This window comes from Neopsephotus bourkii, unplaced genomic scaffold, assembly GCF_033783945.1.
Source record: "Neopsephotus bourkii isolate Nb327-2 ecotype Australia unplaced genomic scaffold, CSIRO-AGI_Nbou_v1 NB_1037, whole genome shotgun sequence".
Taxonomy (NCBI): domain Eukaryota; kingdom Metazoa; phylum Chordata; class Aves; order Psittaciformes; family Psittacidae; genus Neopsephotus; species Neopsephotus bourkii.
The window spans coordinates 1,578,400-1,606,111 of record NW_026901526.1 but is presented as its reverse complement, the minus strand read 5'-3'; positions in this window follow the sequence as shown (position 1 = coordinate 1,606,111).

Here is a 27,712-nt window from a genome sequence, read left to right as displayed (position 1 = left end):
TAGAAGAAAAGTTGTTGTTTGGGAAGCAAGTATTAAAGTCAACATATTCTAACATGGAAACTCAGAGAGAAATTAATATTGCATTTTCTCTGTAGTATTGCATGTGTACGGCATTTGGAGTCAAATAATGAATTCTGAGTGATTACATCAGTTTTCTAAATATCCTTTGATGTTATTTTAGCCTGTTTAAATTAAATGTTTCTTGAATTTCAGTTTTGTTTGTCTGCTTCTCTAACAAATTCAGAATATAGCCTTCATAATCATAAATGTTTCCACAGTAACAGAGTATAACACTGAAAGTTCATTGCCCTATTTCTTAGAGATAAAAAATTGTCTGTGGAGAAGCCTTCCATCTATATTGCATTTGTGTGTAACTTTTCAGTTCCTCCAACATACATCCACAGAAAAAAACACATATTTGAAAACAAATGGAAATTAAATAAATGTTTTTACCCATCCCTGCAACAATTATAATTTGTTCTAGGTAAGAGTAAAGGATTCTGCTCTTAGGTTAATTGTAAAACATATTTAACCAAATATCATTGCTTCTGAGTCCAGATACGAATGCACAGGCGGGGAATTGCGAGTATCTTACTTGTTTCTCCACTACACAGAACAAAGGCACTCACTGTTTAGTCAGACAAAGAAAATAAGAGTAGGTATATTTCTATTTTGAACATTATGACAGAAAATACAATAATATCTTTTGAAATTTTAAGTTTTCTAGCAACATAGTAATACTCACCATCACAGATTTCCTAAGCAGACACAGAGGGGATCATGACCGACTGCCTCATTTTTGCAAAAGTAGTTTCTAAGTGGCATCAGAATTCTGTAAAGTAACATTAAATGTTCTCTTGAGGCTGGTGTCCTTGAGCAATGGGTTTAGCTGTGAATATACAAACATAAAAGAACCATGTTATAAATACAGTAGCTGGATCAGGATTTGGCGCACACAGTACAAAACTCTACAGTAATCTTGATTTTATCATTCCTTGGCAAACTGCTGGTCAGAAGAGAACACCTATATTCACTGTATACACAATCATATCCAATTCTTCTGTAGAGAAAAACATAAAAATTTGCTCACCATGGGTATTATTAGTTTTTATGGTGTACTGCTCTGGATTTTAAACTGTCACTTTCTAAATGGTACTGAAAAATGCAAAAGCTCAGTATTTCCTAAACTTAGATACCATACATTTATGTATCTAAATATGTATTCAGGACCCACATACAGGAATCGTCTTTGAAAACCATGAAACCTGGAGGTGATGTTTCAGTCATGAGTTAGTGGATACATAGGCTATAATGAATGATAAAGAAGAATGTTGTTTTTTTTCAAAGGAAAAAAAAAAGACAGAAAAACTAGTATTTTGAAAAAAAAAAATACCTTTCAAGACAAAGGTATTTGCATTTATGGTTCAGATTTTGCAAGCTTTTTAATTTCTCCTATTTACTTATTCCTTTTATTTAAAGCATAATTAAAAGATTATACAGAGTGTGGAAACCCACAACTTTAAAGTGAACATACCTTTTAGGTTTAGAATATAAAGTTCAAACGTTCTGGAAACTGCTAACATCCAGGGCAGATAGTCAAGATCTTTCCTTAGCAGCCACTATCAGAATATTCACTACTCAATATGCAATCTAGAAACGTGTAATCCACCTTCCAAGTAGGTGCTATTCCCATGGTGACTTGCCTCACGAGAAGCGAAAGCAAAACACAGTCTGACAGCAATATTCTGGTGAAGAAGAGCAAAAAATGGAGCATGATACTTTCCTCCAAACAGAGGAAAGGCCACTTCTTCTGAGTATTCTTAAAACCTCCCACCATCCTGCAGTATCCAGATGTGCCTGTGAAATGAACTGAGCATATCATTTTGCTTCCTTGGTGTCTTCTTACAGTCATCAACTCTTTCCCTACCATTGCCATGGCTCTGTATGTACACACAGTAACTAGGAATACATAATGCATAATAGGAATATATAATACATAACTACAAATGGCAGAGATGATATTTTTAGCAAATCACCCTCAAATTTTACAGTTGAGAATGGGAAGAGGGAGAAAAAAAAAAGAAAAGAAAAGAGTTCCCACAGAACACACTTTAAGATAATATTCAAAATGGTAAATGTTTTAGAAGGAAACAAGAGAAAGCTGGAAAGAAGATTAGTGTATTTTTTTTTGCCAGAAAACTGCAGACACAAAAAAAAAAAAAAAGGAGGTAGGGAAAGCCCTGATTCAGTCATTGCAGGATTGTGTAGGATCACAGGGGACCCAGAAACATGAAGTGCCAAAGTACTATAGGATCAGACCCTAAGCATCCTTCCTACCTCCTAAGGAATTTCCTTAAAGGCTACAAGCTGTGAGTGTACATTCGTATTTTTCTCTCATGTAATCCAAACAGTAACAGTATGGCACAGAGGTCACACACACAACACAGTAATGCAGCACACAGGGTTTTTTTCTTTATTTGCTCTGAAATGAAAAACCTCCACTGTTAAGAAACAGCAAACTTCTAAAGCATGCTAGAAACAAAGCCTCCTCTCTCTGACAATGAAGTGCTCAGCCCCATTAAATAGATTAGCAATCAGAAAAGGTGCCAGTTACAGCATTTCTTGTGATATGAACACCTTTCCAGTAGTAACTTGACTAAGACCATCAACTCATTTTACATAGGCCACTGACCAGCCATGAGATGGTAATGAATTTTAGTTACTACCAACCTGAGAGATGAACCAGTGACCTGGAGGTGAAGAGACTTGGATTACATTACCAGTCCTCTGATCTATCCTGTCCCTTTAATATCTATCTCCATTTATACCTTTTATATATGGTGTACTACCTACATAGAACTTGTTTACCATAACTTCCTTAGCACTAATAGCTAAATTTGATATGAACTCTCACAAAGATATGTTGGACTTTTATTTAGTCAAGAAGACAAGCAAACTCCATTCATTAACAGAAGCTGCAACCTTTGAACTAAGAAAAGAAACTACCCTGCTAGATACAATAAAAGGATCCAACAAAGAATGGGAAGACCCCAGGCCTTAATATGACTACTGGTCCAAATCATTGCATGAGGGGTGGGGAATTTAGATCACAAGGATAACATTGCTGAATGGATTTCTTTGTTCTAGATACCTCTTCAGATGCACCCAGCTTGAGCTGTAGTGCAATTAATAAAAAGGGCTTTATGGAAGAATGTCTTTTCTGCTTATTGTTTCAGAAGAAAACTATAGTCGAACCCTATTTTGCTGGTTGGCATACATAATTTCCATTACATACTGATGATCAACTTATACAGACACACAATATGAAATAGCATTCCACAGTCAATCACCATGTATCCGGATCAGGTTTATTAAACTCCCAGCATTTATTATATTAAATACAATAACTTTCTGAAGAAACTGAACCCAACTGCACAGTAAGTCATTAATAGAATTTGTTATTTGCTGTTATATAAAAATTCTTCTGCAAGCAAAATGCTTAGGACAAAAAGAATGTAGAATAAAGCAAAATGTCTGTATTAAGTAAACAACAACAACAAAAAAGAACAAATTTAATTGCAACTTTTAATCTTCAAAGATAAAAGAAGAAAAAAAATCTGAAGAATGTAAGGAAAAGATTTAATTAATGTTGTTTTTCAGGCTCTTGTTAAAAAAATTTTGCTGTACAGACAACAATAGCATTATTCTAGTATTTCTCAGCCACACAAATATATAGCAAACTCTGAGGTTTTTTATTTTATATGAAGATGCTTTCCTTAACATTTAAAGATATCTCCCTGCTTTAACTATTACAATTTTGCCATTTTCAAGCCTAATTGCTAGCAAGCATCTTTACAGCTTTTATTTCTTCATGTTCAAGTGGCTGTCTGTAATCACACTTCCATTTTTATGAGTGGGACTCTAAAAACAAAACACAACAAATCCATGGCCTTTACCCATCACTGACAGCTAAGTAATATAGCTGGTAGTATTGATAACCACCAGTGGCACTCCCTATTCTCTTTCCTTCTAGCTCCTCTAACTGGTTATCCTGATGAGATGCTGATGGTCCTCCAATGTTTTATACTGGTAGAGTTGATGATCCCTTTGATGAAAGAATGGGTGGAGACTCCAAATCTTTTATTTAATTGAAGGCAGGTAGATGCAAAGCCAGAAAAAAATTCAAAAGTATATCCACTTAGCAATCTTTTAGTGCAAATTTACAAAACATGGAAGCATACAAACTTACCTGCTACATGCTTACATCCTTACTGATAAGTAAACAGGGGCATATACAAGTACAGTTTGCAAATATACGCAGCTCCGAGGCCTTGTAAGCAGATACTGCTTTTGTCTCCATCACTCAACATCTATTTTTACTATAAACCATTGGACTTCAAAAACATTACTGAGCTTGCAATATAGTTTCTTCCAATATTTCTGAGCTGGGTGTAAATTCTTTCATGTTTATAAGTTCACATTCTGTAATCAGCTACTTAACTAAGATCATCAAATACTGATTATTTCCTGACTGCATATCATAAAAAGATTACACATATTAATACAGAATTGACAATGGCTTTTTTATGTATGAAACTAATTAAAGGGCTCAGTTTTGCAGAATGCTATTCCTAAGTGTACCTCCTATTTCCACAAGTGTTTCTAAAAACAGTGCATATAAGGAGTACTTGTGCCAATACACGTTTACATTAAGAGCTCTCAGATTTGTGAAGTTAAATCAAAATCTCTATAGATATTTCAAATGTCTACCTTTGCTCGTCTCATGTTATCTTTATTTTTTCAACACAAATGCATCCTATCCCAGAATTCTAGAATCATAAAACCAGAGAATGGTTTGGGTTGGAAGGAACCATAACTTTAAAATAAGATTTCAAGGAAAGACTCTTAAAAAGGTAAAAAAACAATGCTATAATAGGTTAAATAGATGTCCTGGATTGATTGACATGTTCTTTATAAAAATACAAGAGGAACTGTCTGACTGGAATAGGGTTTGGTGGTAGTAAGCTTGAAGGAGTTTTGCAGGACATTCTGGAGACTACCAGGGCAAATTAGTACTTTAAGTCAGTTAAATGGCAAGGTAAAAGAAGTGCACTAAAAAAGATACATACATAAGTACAGGTAAATCAAATGGCACTACTACATCATATATGCAAGATATTCAGAGAATGCAGGAAAAAAAATTTGGTTCTTTTTTACCCTCAAATCATTTTTTACTCTTAAACCATTTTAGATTGTTTTGGCAGGAGAAAACCCTTTGAAAACTTTTCAGAACATTAGATAGCAATTCTAAACTGAGGCAGACATATCTTTCCATATTACTTTCAATTTTTCAGGTTTCAGAGAAAGCTAAAATTACCTTGCAAATAACAAGTCAGAAATGTGGTCCACAGAATATATTTGTAAAGAACGATTAACATTTCCAGGCTTTCTTTCTGTCAGTGAATCGCCCATGATGTGACTCATTGTTATTTGTAATTGTCCTATTAATAATTTGTAAAAACACATTTCTGTGTCAGTGTCATTTGCAAATGTTTCCTTACACTGATGACTTCAGTCATTTGGTGTTCATTATTCAATGACTACATTCCTAAACCATGTTTTCAGAGAACTGTCTGTTCCCTATATACATAATGAAGTAATGATGAGAAAGAAAAAGCAAGAAGTCACAAAAGCAAACGAGGAACACATGGTGCACCTTATCCTGGAGAAGCATCAGGAAGTAGTAGTAGAGCCAGGGGCTGCTAGTGCATATTTCTGAGGACTTTGATTATGTGATTAAAAGGATTGCTGGGAAGAGACAAGAAGTGAGATTAGAGAGCAGAATGAAACAGAAATGCAGAAAAACAATAAAAAGGGGAAAAGAAAATAAGTGTGAAAGAAGGAAACCTTAACACATCAAAAGTTATGTAATGATGGTTACTTGCTCCCAGGAAGCAATCTGGAAAGCTGCATGTAAAACAATGAGGCCTAGAATATAAGAGTAATATTAAAGAACTAATGGGAAAGACCACTTCAAACAGAGTAACCAAGCAGTCACATGTGACCAGTCAGTGTTCATATCACCATTTGTGTGTGATTAGTTGAGTAGGAAGAGGAAACTGGAATTACACTGTAAGCTGCTGTGTACACACTGAACTAAATGACTGGCCTAGAAACATCCATGATTTCAACCTATTTGTTGGGAAGACTATAAACTTTGAACTCCTGTAGTCTGTCTATCAGCAACTTTTACACCATGAAAACACTCAAGGCCACATTGCTCAGTATGGGCTAGGCTATGCATCTGCATGTTAACCACTTCTCAACTGCAATTGCATTGAATATGAAAATTATGTTTGTTGGTTTTGATTTGCACTGGAACCACATACAAAGTGCATAGTTTGTGAATACAAAATCAATAGAAATGATAATGCTTCTGTTGTGAACCATGGCTTATATATTTCTCTTAAAACTTCAGAGACAAAACATAGCCCAACTAGAATTCATGGAGATGCTCTCATTTTTAATATTTTCTAGAACTTTAAATGAAAATACAGGCTGCTTTTTATGTGCAAATCAAACTTTACTGAAATTGTATTAAGTATATCTTTAAAAAGATCATGCCTACTTGTTTGTACTACTTTATGTTTCTTTCTGATTGCATCCAACCAGTATATAATTACTTTGTACCCACATACATATACATATTTTTTCCTCCTATGATTGAAATGAGTGAAATGTTTCATGCCAGCCTTTGAAATTCATTCTTTATTAACTCTCCTTTGTACCCACATAGCCTGGCAATCAACATTCAGTCTTAATACTAAAATCAAATTTCTAGTTACAGGTGAACTTGGTTCACCAAAATTACCTCTTCATAGACTCTAAAAATGACAAATTTTCTTTGACCTAAGGAGGCTAATTCTTTTTATGGCACTAAATGGCCATACTGTGCTGCTGGTCAGATTATCAAGTGTTCTTGAGTATTTAGAGATAATTTTACAATTCTTCAGTGCGCTACACAGTATACAACGAAGTTCATTGTAAGGTCATGATAAGGTGATCCTCCTGGCTGATGAGGGAAAGGCTGTGGACATTGTGTATTTGAGCTTAAGTAAAGCATTTGACACTGTCTCCCACAGCATTCTCCTAGAGAAACTGGTTTATCATGGTGTAGATGGGTGCATTCTTTGCTGGGCTGGAAACTGGCTGGATAGCCAAACCCAAATGTGGTGGGAAATGGTATCAGATCTAGTTGGCAACCAGTCACTGATACTGTGCATCAGGGCTTGGTGTTAAGGCCAGTGTTTAACATCTTCTCTGATGATGTGGATGAGGGGATGGAGTGCACCCTCATTAAATTTGCAGATGACACCAAGCTGGCTGGCAGTGTTGATCTCCTGGAAGGTAGGAAGGCTCTGCAGAAGGATCTGGACAGGCTGGATCAGTGGGCTGTGGTCAATGGTATGAGGTTCAACAAGGCAAAGTGCTGGGTCCTGCATTTGGGCCACAACAACCGCATGCAATGCTACAGGCTTACAGAAGAGCACCTGGAAAGCTGCTTCAGGGAAAAGGACCTGGGGGTGCTGATTGATGGCTGAATATGAGCCAGCTTGTGCCCAGGCAGCCAAGAAGCCAACAGCATCCTGGCCTGTATCGGCAGAGCCAGGAAAGTGTTCATTCCCTTGTACTGGTGACGCCCCACCTTGAATCTTGTGTTCAGTTCTAGGGCCCTCGCTACATGAAAGCCATTGAAGTGCTGGAGCAGATCCAGGAAAGGGCAATAAAGGTCCAGGAAGTGTCTGGAGCACAAGTCTTTCGAGGAACAGTTGAGGGAACTGGGTTGTTGAATCTGGAAGCGAGAAGCCTCAGGGGGACCTTATTGCTCTCTATAACTACCTGAAAGAAGGTTGTAGTGAGATGGGGGTTGGTCTCTTCTCCCAGGTAACAAGCAATAGGATAAGAGGTAACTGCCTCAAACCTCTGGGGAGGTTCAATAAAGGAACACCTATAAATACCACTAGATTATTTTAGATAATACACTTTAGATAAGATGCTTTATTCACAGACACATCTCTTCAGGAAAATTGTTACATGAAGACCAAAATATCTAATCAATATTGACTACACATATTGCGATTTTATTGCAAATTTGTGGGTTTGTACCTATCTGCAGTAATAAATGATGTTTACAACACAACTGTTGGTTCTGCATTAGCAGATTCACAGCAGCAGTATGTGGTCAATGAGGGAAAAGTGAGAGAGATTGCCTGCAGGGCCTCAGGCTTCAAAAGGAGGAGCTGAAGAGCATAAAGTAAAAGAAACAGAAACTCTGCTTTCCTGAAATGAGCATCTGGTCTGGATTTAGTACTGAGAGGATTATGTCTTCAAATCCATCCAAGTCTTGCAAATTTCACAAGAAGGCACCTTGTAAAGATGTTCCTACATATGCAAGAGAATGAACGATTCCTAAGTACTTCCATTTCTCAACCCATTTCAGCCATCTATTTCTCTCAAAGTATGTGTAAAACCTGTCTTTTCAAATTAATGATAAATCAGAGCACTAACATTTAGGAGAACATAGACACCAGATTTGCTTTTCTGCAACTATGCTGGAAGCAGATGAGCTCACACCTGTCATTTTGCTAGGGAACTTATCCTATAGATAAAGCACAAGCAGATGCATTTCCCAAACCAGACTAATTCCAAGTGCAAATCAGCTACCCAGAAACACCCACATATCCAGCACCTCAGAGGAACAGCTGGAACAACAGAATGGCTTCTTTGGAAATAGTTACATAGTCCTACTGCAGCTCCAGGTTGGATGCCAATAGGTATCTGTAGCAGCATCCCATAGAGCAAAACTCTGCTGTTTTAGCTTCAAAAAACACTACATTTTTGAGATACTAAGTGTCTTTCCAGCACACGTGCCACAGCTTTGGAGAGCCAGGAACTTCTCATTTCTAAGAAGGCAGAGAGAAATATGTGTGTTTATAAAAGATGTACAAACAGACTTCACTGTCTTCAGAACAAAAATCACCCTCAGTGCCAGTTGTTGAAAAACTGGGCCTTTACACTTTCAAAGACTGAACGCTACAAGAAAGCATGCAACTGCAGTTAATTCGCTGGGTCCCTGGCAGGAGTGTTGAGTTTTTCACTGCTGGTAAATCTCCACAACAACAGCATTCACAAGTAGCATTTCATCTCATGTCTCGTTAGCTAAAAGTGCACTTCTGAGCATCAGGACATCATGCCTCAATTCGACAAAACTTCAGTCCTTCAGCAATGAGAGTTCCCTACAGATGAGGACAGTATTTTTTAGGACCCTTCAAATACCACAATTTGTTATGTATTTTTGGTTTTTACTTCAGGGCAGTCAGTTCTGCATATCAGAAGTGCCATCTGAAATTGCGTGAGTTCTTAAGCTCAGCATGTAATTTTTACCAAGGCGTAAGTCCTCTGGAGAAAGAAAAAAGAAGTGCTCATCTGCTCCAAAAATATGACAAAAAAAAGCCTGCACAGTAATGAAGAAGCATCATAAAGCTCACCACTTCCTGACTGAAGACCCATCTGGGTATGCTTCTTGTAACTGTCTTCTCTAACATACACATGCAGAAGTGGGGGGGGGGCGGGGGGATCAAATGAAGTTGTCCTGGGTTTAGCAGTGGCAGTCATTTTTCTCTTTCTTGGTAGCTGGTGCAGTGCTGTGTTTTGACTTTCAGCTAGGAACAGAGCTGAAAAACAATGATGTTTTGTTTTGGCCAAGGACTTTGTGGGCCTCATGCTCTGCCAGCGAGGAGGGGAAGCCGGGAGGAAGCAGTGACAGGACACCTGACCCAAACTGACCAAAGAGGTATTCCATACCACAGCATGTCATGCCCAGGAGGTAACTGGGAGTGACCCAGAAGGGGGCTAGAGTGGACTGCAGGGTTGGAGGAGGTATGGGTCCGTGCTTGGTCGGGCTGGGGGGTCAAGTTATTGGTCGCCTGGTGATGGGGTGTTGTATTCTCTTCCCTTGTTATTTCCTTTATCATTACTATTATTGGTGGTAGCAGCAGTGATTTGTGTTATACCTTAGTTACTAAACTGTTCTTATCTCAACCCGTGGGAGTTGCATTCCTTCGATTCTCCTCCCCATCCCTCTGGGAGCGGGGGGAAAAGAGGGGGGGGGCAGCCCCTGGGAAAGGGGGGGACGGACTAACGTGGGCCTCGATTGCTTCCAGCCTGGCACCACTCACTGGGAGTAAGTGCACAAGCTGTCTTGGTTGGGATTAAACCACGACAGAAGTATTTAATTCTCTAGAGAAATAATAAGAGAATGGCATCTCTTCCCAGTTACCGGCTGGGCTTAAACCACAACAGCAGTATTTTCATTTAGCAAACATACTGACTCATAGTTCACTAAATGACATGTTGGGCATGTTCAGTTGATGCTCTTCAAAGAGCAGTCAGCTACAGTGATAATACGGGATGTTTCTGAAATTGTTTTGTCTGGCATTCCAGCTGTGCAACTTTCACAAAGGAATACTGGGAACCTTTACTTCGTATTTTCCCCTTCTAGAACAGGCTTAATGATAACTAGGTTGAACATATACATTATTATTAACTGGCATTTTTGAAACATCCTGAATTACAAAACAATCATTGTCATTGTTGTGTATCATGAAAAGTTTTAGATGGCACCATATTTAAATAGAAAAAACACAAAATGAATGGGAGGACGATCTACAACAAGTACCATGAAAGAATAACATTGCTAGAAGGAGGATGTCAGTAGATGTCAGGGGCATGTACTAAACTCACCTGGAAGATGTACAGTGGGGGGGAAGGGGCTCATTCCATCTCACAGCAGTTGTGTCTGCAATCACACAATCTTCCTGGCAAATCATCATTTAGCACCCTACATCTATTGGTGACAGTAGAACTGTATGTCGTCTGGGCTCTGATTTAGTTTATTTTGGGACTTCAAAATTACTATTGGAATGCAAATACTATTTTCACAACTGATTGTACTCTGTTTACAAGAAAAAAGGTAGAGAAGGAACAACTTAAATTGTTGCATCCTGGCAGGTGTCCAGTCAAATTTTCATTTCATTAAAATAGTTGCGTTTTTATAAACCAGAACTGCAAATATCTTCTGAGTAACAAGGAAGCCAAACACTTCAGTATTTATTACAACAGTAAGACAATCTCTTCCCTAGTAACAGCATAACCCTAATACAGCAGGGTCTTAGTAACTGCTTGGAGCAAAGTCAGTAGGAAGACAACTGGCAGCATAATCCCTGAACAAGCACAAGTAATCAGTGAAAGAACAATGACCCACACTCCATAATTCATTTCCCAGCAGTGTTCCCAGATAAGTCAACGATGTGCAGTGCAATTAAACCACATTGTCCACATTTTGCCTTTCTTCTTACATAAACAAGAAGATGAACAAGCTATTATTAAATAGGGAAAGCAATTAAAGTTGTATTGCTTTGAAAAGATTCTGTTAGCTGCCCAGGAAATGTTTACTATGTCTATTAAGCAAAACTTGTTAAAAATTCTTAAGTAGTGAAAACTGGAGCTTTAAGGTAACAATCCAGCTCAGGAATCTGCCTCAAGCTAAAAATGGAATGGTAGCAAATGTTCCACTTTGAAAAAAAAAATACCTTTAATTCCTAGAAATTTCATTTCAGACTGTTTCATCCCTATACTTAATCTCAAAATGCTTACATTCATGAAAAAATAAACTAGCTTTGAAGACATCTCAGATGGGACATAAGTGTACAGTATTTTAGCGTAAATAGGATGAAAGAAGTTTAAATGAAAGTATTCTGTGGGCTAGAATTTGTCCTGCTGTATGATTTGCTAATCATTAAGCATTTTCATGCAGTAACTGTTGACCGTAGCTGATAATTAACACTACAATAAAAGCTAGGAAGTGAATCCTCACTAAAGTTTTCTTATAAACCCATAACATTTGAAAGTTTATTTTGCCCTCTAGAGCAACAAGCAGTTTTAGCAGTCCATTTCTGTACTGATTTTATCTTTCAGAAACTTGCTTTGTTTTCACTACTGATGCCAAGCCATTAGATTAATTTTAATGCTTTAACTCATTAAAGCAGATTAAAGTAACACCACAAACAAAGAAATGACTTTCTCATCAGTAAATATGAACATTCACAACGTTTTCATTTTTTTTTCATTTTATAATTTGGTAATAATTCTTCAAACAGCTATGTTTTGTGTGTTACATAATATAAAAAGAAAAAAAAGCCAGACATTCTACCTGCATTAAAGCTCATATTACTTCATTGCAAATATTTGCTGCAAACAAACACTCATAACAAAAAGCATTTTCCCAGTTTCCTTGGAAAAATTAGATTTTTGCTACTAACACCTCTCTAACATCTATATTTAAATCCAGCTACATAACAGTACAACAATGCACACAAAAACTTAAGGCATGCAAAAACCTACAAGGCTACCTTCTCAAAGTTATGGTATCACAAAATATTTATTCACACAGGAACAAATGACAGTGATGCATGCCCTCCTATTTTGCTCTAAAGTATTCCAAAAGATCCTTGCTGTGAGCATTAATATATGATAAATGTTGATACACCATTAATATAGGATCTAGGTACAGACCCCTTAGTTCAGGAAAGTATAACTGCATATGGATAAATCAAATTCACTCGCAACTCTATCTTCCAGGACAGCAGTGAGCATAAGCAAGTTACTGTTACTATCAGCCAAGCAAACTGTTATTGTCAGTCAGGCACACAAGTACAATCAAAAATAAATTACTTGAAAACAACAAATTTAATTTATATGTAAGCTGGATCAAGGCCAGATGCACAGCAGAACAAAGGAGTGAAATATGTTTTCAGGTAGTTCTCTCTTGGTGCATTTTAAATAAGAGTTATTTCCATGGAAGAGCAGCTGATGTCTGAACAGCTCTGTAACTCACAATGTTGAAACAGTCCCAGTAAAAAAGAGTAATTGCCTCTTGTAGACAAATGGTTTTCTATATGCTTGTATGGTCTTTCAGTGTTCTGGGACAAACAAGTGGAAGTGTTATAAAACCCACCCATGATATTATAAATTTTGTATAGGCAAAATGAATAGATGCAGAGTGCATAGAATAATGCAACTCACAAGCACCATCATGTCATGCTTTTACAATTTTTACTGAATAGATAGTACATGATGCACACAGTGTAACAGTCAATTTAAGGGCTGAGCAATCTGCAGAGATATGGATTTTTAACCCATCAGAATGTGTTTAACAATAACTTTGCTCTTTCACTCATTAACACCTTAATTTTCAATTTGTATTTCACTTTCACAGTTTTTAAATATTAGTAAAAACATTTAAGTAAAATCTCTTTTGATGAAAATTATGCGAACTATTAAATCAGCATAGGCTACCAGGATAGCAGCAGAAAAATGATTAGCTTTATAATGTTATTTTAACAATTAAGTTCTGTAAAACATTAAGCTTAGCAGTTGAACAAAATGTCTATTGTAACTCCAGGCACCAGGAAAAAAGCTGTCTCTGGGAAGGAATTTATTAAACTGGTCCCCTCCCTTAGAACCACACTGAACTCAGAGCTTCACAGCATGCACCCCATCTCCAGAAGATCATGATTTGCTTTTTAGTCAGATGCTTCCTGCTGCTGGTGAAACTTAAGCTGTGTTCCCTGAAAAGGTTCAGGTTTAAAATTATTGCACTGCCATGGTTTCAAAGTAAAATATATGGTAGGCTCAGAGGGCCACCAAAGGAAATTGGTGGTCTAGGATGAAAAATGACCTCTCTATTTGGAATTTTATATATATATATATGTGTGTGTGTGTGTGCGCACACATGTGTGTATGTGTGAACTTCTGCATTTACACATGCTACATATCTGTAAAGTTTAACTGAGTATCTCATAAATATCGTAATAGTGACTTCATTTATCTGCAGCGCACCAAGCGTGGTCCAGCAGTTTGTAACATATTAATGTTATCTACCAAAGACATTACAAGATTTTTTTTTCAGACATCAGTTCATTAGTAAAGCAACTCTCCCTCTTCAATATAAATAAATAAAAAGGAGAACTTGTGGGGTTTTTTTTCAAGAGGATCTATGCATATTTGAGTATCTGACAGCAAACATACATTCATTACAACTCCTGCTACCACATGCTGTTACAAGCATTCTGTAGCATTGTCTGTGCCTCCAACATAACAGAGGAACTTACAGATATTTTTAAAACCTAGTACTGTGAATCAAGTCCCAACCTGGATTTTCTTCAAATGTAGGCGCAAGAGATATATGTTGTATCTCTTGAATAGAAAACAAGGTATCCTTTCTAATGAGAGAACTGAAAGAATCAGTTTTCTAGGGGTCCTGAAAGCTCTCCTCTCCTGTATGGTAGGATGATGGACATGCTGTACATGGCAGGATCTGCCCATGGTGTCATTTTTAGAAATACACTATGGTTATTTAAGCAGGGATAGACATAAAGGGAATGAAGTTATTAATGTAGCCATCATCCATCCCGTTTGAATGCATAGATACAACACTGGGATTACTATCAACCAGCAGCTTAGAGCCAAATCCTGTAACTATGAAGGCGAATGCACGGAACAGCAAGCAATATCCTCAGCAATAAGAATGTATATGATTGAGTACCCAAAAGAACAGACAGACAGTCTTTACTTAATGCCAACAAATATAACAGTCAGAAAACAGTTATTAAAAGGAAAAATAAGATGGCACGGTATTCCATGGAGATAATCCAAGACAGTTGCTCACATGCCTGGGAGTTTTCAATTACACATAAGGGGATCTAATATTTGTAATAAAAATTAACAAGATTTTTTACAGGTTGTCCCAACCAAAAATACCTTTTGTATATAGTAAGGAAAAACTAAGCATTTTTTTCTTATGTATGTATATATATATATATAGTCATAGAAAATGACTATAATGTATTCAATACACATCTTCCATTCAGTCTTCAGGCATTGTGTTGCATAGAGCAGTGACAGACATGCTTTGCTAGTCTAGTATCTGAACTAGCCTCTCAGACACTTTTCTGTTCACACTGCACAGTTACACTTACTCTTCTCTCCCATATAACAAATTCCTTATGCTATTTCCCAGAACAGTTGCGCACATCAGTCATTTATTGTTTTTCTCAGACATTTTCTTGATGACTACATTTTTTTCTCTCTTTTTATATTCTCTTGCTTTTTTATTTAAAATATGAAGTGAGTAGTACAAAAGAGTGGGCAAAGTATGAGGCAAGCTAAAATGTAGTAGAGTGGTTTTTTATCTTACAGCTGTGAGACTTCATAAAAGGTGTCTATTTTCTTACAGCAGCCTGCTAGTAGGTATGAGATACAGAAATTCCAAAAGGAACCCAGAGCTGAAAACCATATAAATTGAGAATATTAAATGTTTGGGGTTTGTTGAGATTCAGATTTTTTTCGTTTTCTGACATGTTTTCCAATATTTGGAGAAGAATAGTTACAAGAAAGCAGAACAGACCTTAACATACATTCATAATTTTCTTATTTGATTTAGAAAACAGCCTAATGAAGTTATGCTGTATTATAAATTCCGATAACTTCTAAATGTTAAGAAATAAAATGAACTTTGAAAAGTCCTCCAAAGAGTGTTTCTCTTCAATGGAAATCTGAATAGCTAGGGTTATAACTGGAAAAACAAGCATATGCTCCCTTGCTGCTAAAAAATCTTAATGGTTGCCACAGTTACAGAGACAAATTCTGTAAAATGATTAGACAACAGAGGTTTTGTAATTACCATTCCTTCTAGAATTCAAGAATATTAGAAAACAGAATCAGGAGATCATCATAGCTAAATGCAATTTTATACACATTTGTATGCTGATTTATAAAACAGGTGAAGGTTTCATGCGCAGCAACTGTTCTTGTACTTTTAAGAATACAAATCATTCAGGCTTATACAATCACATGGCTACAAAACAGGTTAGTACACAACCTATAATTCACTTTAAAATGTCTTTAATTAGCAAGTGTATGGAAAGCCAAGATAAATTAGTTCCATAAGCAGAAATACAGAAAGATACATTGTAAACAGTGTAACTTTTGTCCTGCTTACATTCATATATATACAGCAGAAGACTTACTGATGGGGAAAAGTGATTCTGAAAGTTGGTAAGCAGCCAAACTAAAAGTCTGAGTAGTAAAAAGTACTTCTCATAAAAAGCATTTCAAAGAAATTTTAGTCTGAATGACATGAGGAACATTTCATTGGAGTGCCATTTCCACCAAAGTCATCACAACTGGTACACCCAGAGATCAGGCAAAACTTCTGCACAGGTAAGACACTGGATGACTGCCAAGCATGACCAGCTCAGCATATTTCACATGCCAACATTGCACACTCTATAGCAGAAACTGTCTTTCAGATAATGTCTGTCCACTGAAGTCAATTAGCACGATCTTGGATTAAGTTGAGGGAAGAAGAGAAAGTTTCAGCTACCTGCACCTTCAGGGCATGAACATTTATTCAGTACATAAGACTACCCAGCCATCTGCCTAGCGTTCAGCCACTATGCACATTTCCTTGGACTTTGGGATATCATGGCACCAGTATACTTATGTACTAGGCCAGTTACAGAACAAGACCATGCATTTATTAGTACCAAAGAGAAGGCAAGAAAAAGATGAAGTAAATAAAACAGATGGTTAGGCTTTATATTAGGCTCTTCACATTATATGTAGAGTACTTCTTATTTTCCAAAAAATTTAGAAAGCATCCATTCAGCAAATGCCATTTTTAAAAGATACATAGGCATGCCATCATTCTAGATGCTCAAAAAATTCTTACAAGTATGAAAGTATTTTCAGTGATGAGTTATGGCATTTTAACACGTTGCAGTTAAACTCATTTTTCATTCTCTCAGATTATACTTTGAAGTTACTGAAGTATTTTAAAGCATTGTTCACAACGTATTACAACATTTATGACACTGCAGTATTTCTACAATATTATACTACTACTTTGAGTGACATACATTTTACAATAATTATGGAATTTAAGCAAATGGAAAGATTTGGTTTTTATGTATACTATGAGGCTGGTACCTCACTTGCCTTTCTGAAATGGGAGGACTAAAAAGACTAAGCTACAATTCATTTTATTCATAATAAAAATTTTGTAGAAGAAATCGTTATGTCTCAACTGATTACAAAAGCCTATTTAATGAAATGCATATTTTTGAAGACTCAGAGGTACTGTAATGTTTGCACTATTATTTAAGAACCATTAAGGACGACTGTGACAGCAGCTCTATTAAACATTTTATAGTCTTCTCAGTGTATGTTTATTTTCTACATCAACTTTTGCTCACTTACAATATTGTTCTAATAATTCAACATCTAAGCAATGCCACACTTCAATGGATTGAACTTAGCAGGACATTTTTCTAGAAAGGGAGGAAAAATAGGCTTCTGGCAAAAAGCCTACCTCATCTACATGAATTATAAGCGGTTTAAAACAATTTGCTGTCTCTAGGTCTGTCTAACCTTGCCAAGGAATTTTTAAGCGTTTCAGAAGCAAATTTACATAAATGCAATAAAGGTTTCAAACCTTGTATTTGTACTTCCCAAAGTACCTTTTTGCCATTAACTTTTGGGTTTAATGGCAGTAAGAAATGAAGCCTTTGATCTGCCTATTTGCATCTACATACAGCTTTTTAGATTAAAATATTCATTAGCTAAGTGAAGTCACAACATGAAGGTGACTTAAAAGCAGCAGAAAGCAACTTTAAGCCTGACCAGCTTGTAAGAAGCATCCCCCAGGTTGATGCTGTTCAGGACAGGTGCTGATTCAGAATTTGTAGCTAACAACACCATAAGGGTAACATGCTGCTCCTTGGAGCTGAGGACAGCTGATGCGAATGTACTTTTCACCCCAGGCAAGCGTATGGCTGTCAGACATCCAGAATCTGCTTCAACAGCTAGAAATATGTTGTTACAAATTCTGGATAAATGACTTACTTTGAAACTCTAAATTGCATCACACTTCCAAGACTACAGCTGGTCATAAAGCTTAGATCTAGATTTTTGACCTTTGATGTCTGTCTCTCACAAACCTCTTCTATAGAAATGGCCTTCAGGTACAATCATGATCTAAAGCTTCTCAGAGTCTGTGGTTGTTCAGTCATGCCAGTCAATAAAACTGCCTTCTGTTTAAAACTAAAATAATTTTTAGGCTATATATTGTTTCATGACATTTGGCAGGAAAAAGAAAAAAGCCTAAGTACCTGTGCATCAATGTCTACACTGGTTCTGGTGGGAGGAAGTACTGACTCAAATATCTTTTCCACTGTGAAGGAATGCATTTCTGTACAAAGCTAAATGTTTTCATTTGACCTATCTGCCTTTTCTGACAGTAAACATTACCAAATATAGCAAGGACAGGGTGGAAATAATGGTATAACTTTTGCTGAAAAAGTAACTACTGCAAAAAAAGAAGTAAGTGATTAAGCAAACAAACATCGATTTAATGCAGTGATAAGAATAATTGTCATTGGGAAGGCAACCACACAGCTCTTATATCTGTAAAGACTGCTTCTGGGTGGCAAAATATTCTAGATTCATGCTATGAGTTTGCTTAATCTTACATGTTAAGTTCCTAAACACTGATAATTATGACATCTATCTCATAGAGAAGATAATCCATATTAATGACATGACAATCATTAATGCTGCACACATAACATGAAAAAAAAGAGAGTAATTTCTGTTAAGATACTTGCATTACTTAATAATCCTCCCAAGAGAACATTTCAGTCACTTTATCCTTGCAAATCCAAAAGATTATTTAAGTTTTCTTTCTGTCATTCTAAACCATGTCCATTGTGGATTCCTGCTCTAGCATGGCACTCACACTTTTAAAATTAATCCTAAGAAATGGCATTCCTCTGTATGAGAAAGTTCTAGGACATGAAAAATAGTTAAGAAAAAATATGGGTCTTGATAAGCTGAAAAAAAAGTTTGTTAGAAGATTTTTCTTATGATGCTCATAAGAGTAACACATATATTCTCCTCTCTCCAAAAAATATCTAAGTCTTTAAGCTAAAAAGGATTCAAAGATTAAATTAGTAATTTTTAGAAGAGGCATAAGACTTAACACTATTATATTGTACACTTAATTGAAAATACCCCGAAAAATCAAAAATATACAGTGTGGGGGTAACATACGGGAGAACTCGCACTTGAACTTATGAATTATAAACAGTTCTGGTTTTCATGTTCACCATTTACCATTAATAACAATATGACAGCAATTTGCTAAACTCAGCGCGGATGACCACAGGAGTATCTTGTGCTTTGCAGAGTTTAGTTATATCCCATTTTCCACAAACTTTTCATGGCTTGTTTTTACTTTAAAAGTCTAGGTATTAACAAAACATATGGCAAGCCTGCCTTTAGGAAAAGGTTTATCAAGCAACTTAAAAATCATAACAAAAACATTTCCCGGGCATTAAATCACAGTTTGTATGTCTTGCTGGTCGTAATCAGCCTTTGCTGAGATGGAGATCAGATCTGGCACCAGAAAATTACAGTGACTAATTGTGTAGGTAGGAAAGATGAAGTGTCTGGATTATTTTTTTCTATTTTTTTAATAACTTTTTTCCTCCTTATATCCCCATCAAAAACCAGTAAGGGGGAGAGAACATCAAGTTCCTGAACACTGAATGGAAACTTTCAAGACAAAAAAGTAGACAAGTTTCTGGATACATAAGGACTTTTTTTTAGTTATTCTAGGCTTCCTCAAAAGCTTGTATCTTTCTTCCCAAACAACACTAATTGCTCTAATAAAAGGTGCATATAAATCTGTCTATGCCCTCAGGCCAGCATGCCTACAATAAAAATACCTGAAGAGGCAAGAAAGGAAAACAAAGACTCAAGAATTTCCTTTCAGGCCTCAGCAACTTCCCCTTCTTTTCACAGATTAAAAATTCTCATAGCGGTTTTCACTTGGCATTTGGTTCTTCAGTGAAGCAGTAGAAAACACTCCCGCTTTCCTAGCATGATGTACTGGCAGGTGTTACAGGAGGCAGGTGAGGAATATTATTGGAGTCACAAAGAGATGGTTGCTCAGAAAACTCCCCTCTCTATCATCTCTTTCCCCACATCCCTACCCAATTAAAACTGCATATTTCATTAAACAGGAGGGCCCTTATAGTAACTCCAGGTTAATGACTGTGTTTGTCTATGGATTTTTGCTATCCTGACACTGAACAGTAAGAACATTTTACCATGTGGATCAAAGATCCTAAACTTTTCAGCTCACTATTACAAGTATTAGGAAACTCACGTGTAATTCTCTTTCTCATTTGTTCTCAGGCTTCCTTTGCCTTGTCTTATTTCTGTACTTTTTCTTATTTCTTTGCCTCTCACTACATTTAAACTGTCTTTCTCCTCACCTGCCCTATGCTGCTTTTTGTTCATTTTTCATTTCTAGTAATCCATCTGCCTTCCTTCCAGCCCTCACTTCTGCAGGGAGATAAGATATATGTGAATATACACAGCAAAATTCTGGTTTCATTGAAGTTGATAACACAGCTCCCACTGACATCAGAACAGCCAGGATTTCAGTTGTGTACTGACATTTGATATGAAATTTCCAGACATTTTTCCTCATATGTTTGTGATAAACACATATGAATTTCTGATAAAAATAAGTTCAGGAAAGTTAAACTGCACACACCATTCAGGAAAGTAAAAACAGTCTCATATCCGCACATTATATGTAGATGTAGGAATAATGAGACATGTTTCTTAACGTATTACCTTTTAGAAATTACATACCTCAAACCTTTTGCAGCTGTAACCACTTTTGTCTTCTGAAAGGGACTACCTCTCTCATGTGCTCTCTCCTTCCCTTGTGTCCAGTCAGGTAACAGTAAACTATAATTCCAGGCTGCTGAAGTGGGTGCTACATAGAAAGGTCATAATTCAAGAGCCATTGGTTTTCCTTGTATCTGTATAAAAGTTCCACTGCCCCAACTATTTTTGTTGGTGGGGTTGGGGTTGGGGGTTTTTCTGCTCTTTTAATGTTAACTATCATTTATCATTCTAGTTACTAAATGCCTTTTATCACAAGTGCAAAAATATAGTTCACATTAGAGTCCAATCTCATTAAAATTCAAGTCAAGATCTACTCCTCTCACCTTCTGAGTTACTTTAGATTCCTGCTGGTGAAACAGTGCAGTATTTGGGATTTTCTTTTTCAATGTTAACAACTGAGTTCTTTTCACTGTTCTGTCATTCTGATACCTTTCTTCAGGCAGGAACACCCTAGCATGACGGCATGAAGCATTTGAACTTACAGATTGTTTCTTTATTCAAGCAGCTGTTACTCATGGACTAAATGTAAGAAAAAGACTTTGTGAAGCCATATATCAGAAGAAAAGTTTTATAGCTTTAGTGCTGCTTACAAATCAATTTCTCTGAGTTGGCCTACCATTAGTAGCTTTTAAGATTGCTGAGAGCTGTGTCATTCACTGCTGTTTTGACACATTAATGCATTAATGGCATGTGCAGGCTGACATAACTTCTCTGAAGTAATATTACAGTAATTACTAAGAGTCCTCAATATGACACACAAAGTTAAGAAAGGTGACAAAAGAGTATGTAGATGCTCAGACACTCTTAAAACATTCATTCAACATTGACAGTGCATAATTAAGAAACTACAAAAACATTGCCAAAAGGATTGTCTGCTATGTATACTGTCAGACAAAACAAGCATGAATGAAAAAGGTAATTATGTGAAATTGATGGCTGATAGTATCAAATGATCCTGTTTCAGTAAAAAGAGGTTGAGAGAATCAGGGTAAAAAGTAATAGATTTGCTCAGATCAGTGCTTTTACAGAGAAAAAATTTTAAAATCTCATTAGCATTTAGTAAAAAGGATGTAAATTTTCAAAGCCATTTAGGAGGCAGCAGATGGTAGCAATGGATCCTGAATCTCTGTTTAGAACCTCTGAAACTCAGAACAAAATGCATTTCTGGATTTCTTCAATTATCACAGATGTCTCTTAAAGTAAATTACTGAGATCATGAAACATTATTGGGAATACAGATCTTTGCCATTACAAATCATTTTACTTTACTCTTTCTCAATCAGGTTTGTTTTCCCAAACTGTTACCCTGAGTTACAAACTTAGAATACTGAACATTAATTCTTCCTTTCATCTAAAACCGCTCTTTCATCCCCAACATGTATCGTTTAATAAACTTGTTAAATTTATCAAGTACCTTAATATCAAAATTCCTCATCTGTCCTTCCTTCACTTGGAACTAGTGATCATCAGTTTCATAACAATTCATTGTCTCGTGGTCTGTTGACTGAAATACTACATAGGAGTAATTCCTTGGACAACATGTTTGTGATGTGCAGGAGCTGGGATTACTGTGAGCAAACAGGTCTGCAGTGCTTCTGGCTTGAGCCACACAGGTATCCTTGGGATTCTGAAGTCTTTCTAGTACATTTAAACGTCATGCTTAAGATGATGAAATTACCCCTCTCAGAGATAATGTAGTCTCAGAAAATCTCTGTAGGTTACTCAATGTTAGTATACACATGAAAAGAAATATACAACTATGTGGTATTAATTAAAAAAATCAACCCTTTAAAAGCCTTTCAATACATTTAAAGCTACTCAAGGGGGAGGATTTATGTTTTTTTGCTTGTACATAAGTGAAAAGATGGAGAGTGGTCTTAAGCTTTTTTACAAGGTTTGTTTTCTAGTTTTGAAATCTGTCTTGAATACTTCCCTTCCTGCCTAAAACCCAGCTGGGACAGTACACTACTTCCTTCATATTCCAGTCTGTAAATGCCAGGTCAAGAAATAGTCTTCCTTAAATTCATATTTGATACTTATGGTATAACCATTTTCAGCAGGTAAATAGTTAACTCTTTTAGGAAAACATATTTTAAAATCACCATATTAAATCACCATACCTAAAGCTAAGTTGGTGTTTTGTAAGAAGAGCTGATTAAGGACATCAATACTTGGCTGTTAATTGTTTACAGCCATAAACTACTTCTATATTTAGCCAAAACCACATTTTAAATCACTGCAGTTTATTTTATAATCTGAAATGAACAGAAAAAATATGGGTGATATTTTAACTGATTCATAAATATTTAAAAGTCTGCTGATTTTCAATCATATATTTCTGCAATCTGTTTCTCATAAATACAGAATTTAGTGACAGGTTATTTTCAGTAAAATGGAACAATTATCATTCTTGTATAAGAACAGTTAAAATAGCACAGAAAATCTTTAAGATTAGGAAGTCCCTTAGTATGATTGATTACCTGAAAGGTACTAATGTATTTCAGAAGCATGCTAGAGCAGTATTTCTATTGCTTCTATTAAGAAATTCTAGCTTCCAGCTTGCCAGTTTGATGTATGTTTCTTCATATGTCTCATGTTTTTCATTGTTATCATAAGGACAAAGCAAATTTGACAGCAATATTTACTACTATTCTGCTGAGGCAAGAATATTTGAACACTGACTAGAAAAGAATGCTACTAAGAAAAGATTACTTTAATAAATACTATACTATAAAAAAAAATCCCAAAGGGGCTTTGCAGAGGAAAAAATGGCATACAGAAAATTTAGTTTTAAATAGAAACCAATTCCATTGGCAAGTTTTTACCCATTAGGAATAATCAGTCAGTCCAGCCAAATTAATGCTACACATCCGCTAGGATATGACAGAACATCCAAACACTACTTGTGAATATATACATACATACATCTATAAATACAGATGTTTTGTTAGCCACCTTATTCTCCCACCAGAACCATGTGCTTTTAAATAGCCAGATATTTGAAGCAGAAGATATCCAGTGGTATTTCATTATCACTTTAATGGTTCTTTCTATAGCCTATAAACTCAATTCTCTGATAATATGGAAGCTTATTCTAACATAATGCACTATAACAGTACAGTATTGACCATTGCTTTTTAATTCTGAATATGTTAGCCTAGCCTCTGTAGAATGACCAACTTGTAATCCCATTACTAATCCTATGAACAAAGCTACCTTCAAAAAAGAATTAATATTTGAACGTCATAAACATCCTCCATTTGCAGGCCTAGTGCTTCCCAGAACTAAACCAGCAAAAAATAAAACCCTCTGAAGTGCTCTGTCCAACTTCATAAAAAAATTCTTCTGACAACTTCATGCTGTGATGACAGAGACTCATATAAAACAGAGAGAGAAAAATAGTATTTCTGTATGCCAATGGCAACTTAATAGGCATATACTCCTGGAAACAAATCAAAGCTCCTCTGGAAGGAAAATGTATTTTCATAACAAATGAAAAGCAACTGGTCAAAACGAGGAAACATTCAGTTATCTAAAACTAAATTCCTTCCTTAAGTGACACATTTGAAAGAGATCTTTAAGTTACTTAATTACATCAGACTGGAAATCATAACAACCTCCTTCTACACAGGAAATCAAAGATAAAAAGAACAAAACTTATGTATAGCTCAGTACAACACCACCAAAGAATTAACGACCTTCTCACCACGGACCCCATTAATTCAAAGGTTTAGGTTAGAGCAAATCCAACTGATATGAGGTAAGACACACATGAAGTGTCATGTTAACATGTTTTTATTCTTTTTTTAATTCGGGAAGCAGACAAGGAAATGCATCAGAAATATCAAGGTAGTATCTAAGTTCAGTTGCATTACTTTAAGCTTGAAATCCAAAACAAAAGAGAAGCCTTTGAATTATACCACACTGACATACACCAAAATGAAAAGAAGAATTCCTCATCTAGAAACATACAAACATTGTGTTCAATTAAAAACACAGAAAGCAATTCCAGTATGCAAGATGAGAATAAACAAGTATAAAAATAGAGATTAAAGATCTGCATATGCATTTTCTACTGTTGATTATGATCAAAGAGGTCAATGTTAGGGAACAGATGACCTCAGTTACTTTATTACTGTAGTGGGCATTTTCAAATATGTTTAAAAATAACAAACATTGTCTAGAAACAGATAGTCTTCAAGACAACTTAGATAATCTAATGTGTAAAGTGTTTATAGGTGAATTAACCTGTCCCGCATGAATGAAAAACAGAGTTTCCACTCTGTACACTTAAGGATTCAGATGTATCACTTCTGGAGTTAGTGCAAGTGATTCATTTAGATTTCTCTCTTTCAATTCCTTTCATAAATCTTCAGAGGAGCCAGAATGTGGATCAGACTTTACCCCCTCCGTGAGAGCTAAGACATATGAACTGAACACAGGTAAACATGCTTTTTAATTTTCAAATTATGCATTCTGAAATCACAGAAAATAAACCTTTGACGTATAAATCCCTCTATCAGGTGCTAATCTTGAACTGGAGACAAGGCAGTGGAAAGAACAGTTCATTCCCTTTCTAGCAGTCCATAGTTTCACACGAACAAATCTCAAATTAGTACAGATGACTGGGAAAGCCTAGAGCCATTGGTAAATAATTTCCAAAAGAAAAAGGGGGAAGGGTTTTATAGAGTTTCTAAACCTGTATAAAGTAAACACAAGAAACTTGAGCAATGCTTTGTCTCTCTGGAAAGCTTCTTTGCAGACGCAAGACATTTATACAATGCATAATGTACTTCGTTCCTCTTTCATAAAGATTTCATAAGTAGGTAGCAAAATAAACAGAATGACTGAAGCCTGGGGGAAGTCAGTAAATAGAGCTCATTTCATATGCAAAAACAATAATGAGGAAAGATCAGTTACTGCAGTTCTAATAACAAACAACAGATGGTTCATAACAGAAACTTAAATAACACTGTGTTTCAGGTGAGCAATCCACACAAGGGAATAGAACTTTTCCTCCCACTCCCCTAGATTTTCATTTCACTTTGGAAGTACAAAGGAAGTGCAACAGCATCCTGGCCTTCCCCATGGTATTTTCTTGATGCATATGGGCATTGCAGTGATATAGAATGACTGCAAATGTCCCTAAGCTTCCTCCCTTTCTCAGCAGACACACATAGGAATGCTGGTAGCATCTTTGCAACAAAAAGAGTTCTTGGCATTGAAAGCTAATGAGAATAACTTTGAAAAGTTCTGTGCTGGATACAGTCTGAAGGTATAGTGAACAAAATTCACAGATCCTTTGCACCTTTCTATCTTGTCATTGTACTGAAATGAAAGTCAGCCTGAGCTGAGAATAGGGAGTATTTGCCTCAGATTTCTGTCAAGACCAAAACAGTTCGTGGGTAACTAAGTTCTATCACAGATTTTCTGCCACATTCTCTCTCACCTGCCTATTGGCATACTATACGATGTTATCTATGTCAGTTTTTTATATTTGATTTATTGTTGATTCCATGCAAATTTAATGTTCAGAACAGTAGCTACAGCAACAGAAAATTACAAACCTGAAGTGGATAAGAGTTTTGCCTGTTAGGTCTAAAAGCAGTTGAACAAATTGACTAACTATATGCTTAGATAAAGAAATCCTATGTAAAACTTAAAATATATATCTCTTCTAGGTTGCACATATGAAAGCCTTGATTCAACTTAAAAAAAATCAAATCTTTCTAAAAGTGGCCAAAGAAACAAAAGACGTAATTAGTACTAATGCCCATGCCATGCACTATTTCCTTCAAATACATATGAAATCATATTATTAAGCACACTTTGGGCAGGGGGAGAGTCTGGAGGGTTATGGATCTATGAAGCAAGTGTGAGCTTTATAGTCCTAACAAACATATCCTCTAGCTGAAGTCACAAGACAGGAGCCAAGAATTTTTTGTCTGGCTATGGCATAACTGCAATAGAGGTAACCACTGAAAGAACCCAGACTTGGCAGATCCTGCTTACATGTTTATGATCATTCACTTTCTCACCTTTGCTTATGTATACAACGGCCATAGAAACCTAGTCCTGGCTTCTGAGAATCCCAAGTCCATATAGGATTAGTGTCAGCTTTTTCTGTGGAATCAACTGGTACTAAAATGTCGCAAATCATCAGTAGTTTAACTTCTTCATTAGATCCAGTAGTTTATTCTTCAAAATAAATAAATTTGGGTCACAGATCATTTTAGACACTTAAAATTCCTCTATTTTGTACAGTTGTACAAAACAGCTTGTACAGTTACATTAGACTTCACTGAACTATGATATCAAACTTTACCATTATAGCCCAATAGTTGGAAAAAAAATCATAGAATAAAAATTAAACAAAGGTTCCTAAACAAAGGCTCCAATATATCCACAGCATATTTCTACATTTAATTTTAGACATTTAATAAAGTTTTCATAATTTTATGCTCACACATCCTTGCTTGCAAAGTAATCTTTTCCATCTCTATGTGAAATTATGTTGCTTAAGAATAGAAAAAAAAAAATAAAATGAAGTTAGACACAAAGATGCATAGATAAGCATGCATAGAACTGCACATACGGCTTCCTAGTTCTAATTTGTAACTCACCTATACACTAAGAAGCATCAGAGAAAAAATGGGTTCAAATCAACCTATTGTTGTTTCAAATATGAAATAGCCTGTAAATCTGGGGAAGTTAGAGATATGTGATTACTAAGTAAAACACGACAAGTATCTGTATATAAAATAAAAACCCAAATAGTGAAATATTTGCAAACAACTGAAGACATACACACACATATAAATATTTTCTC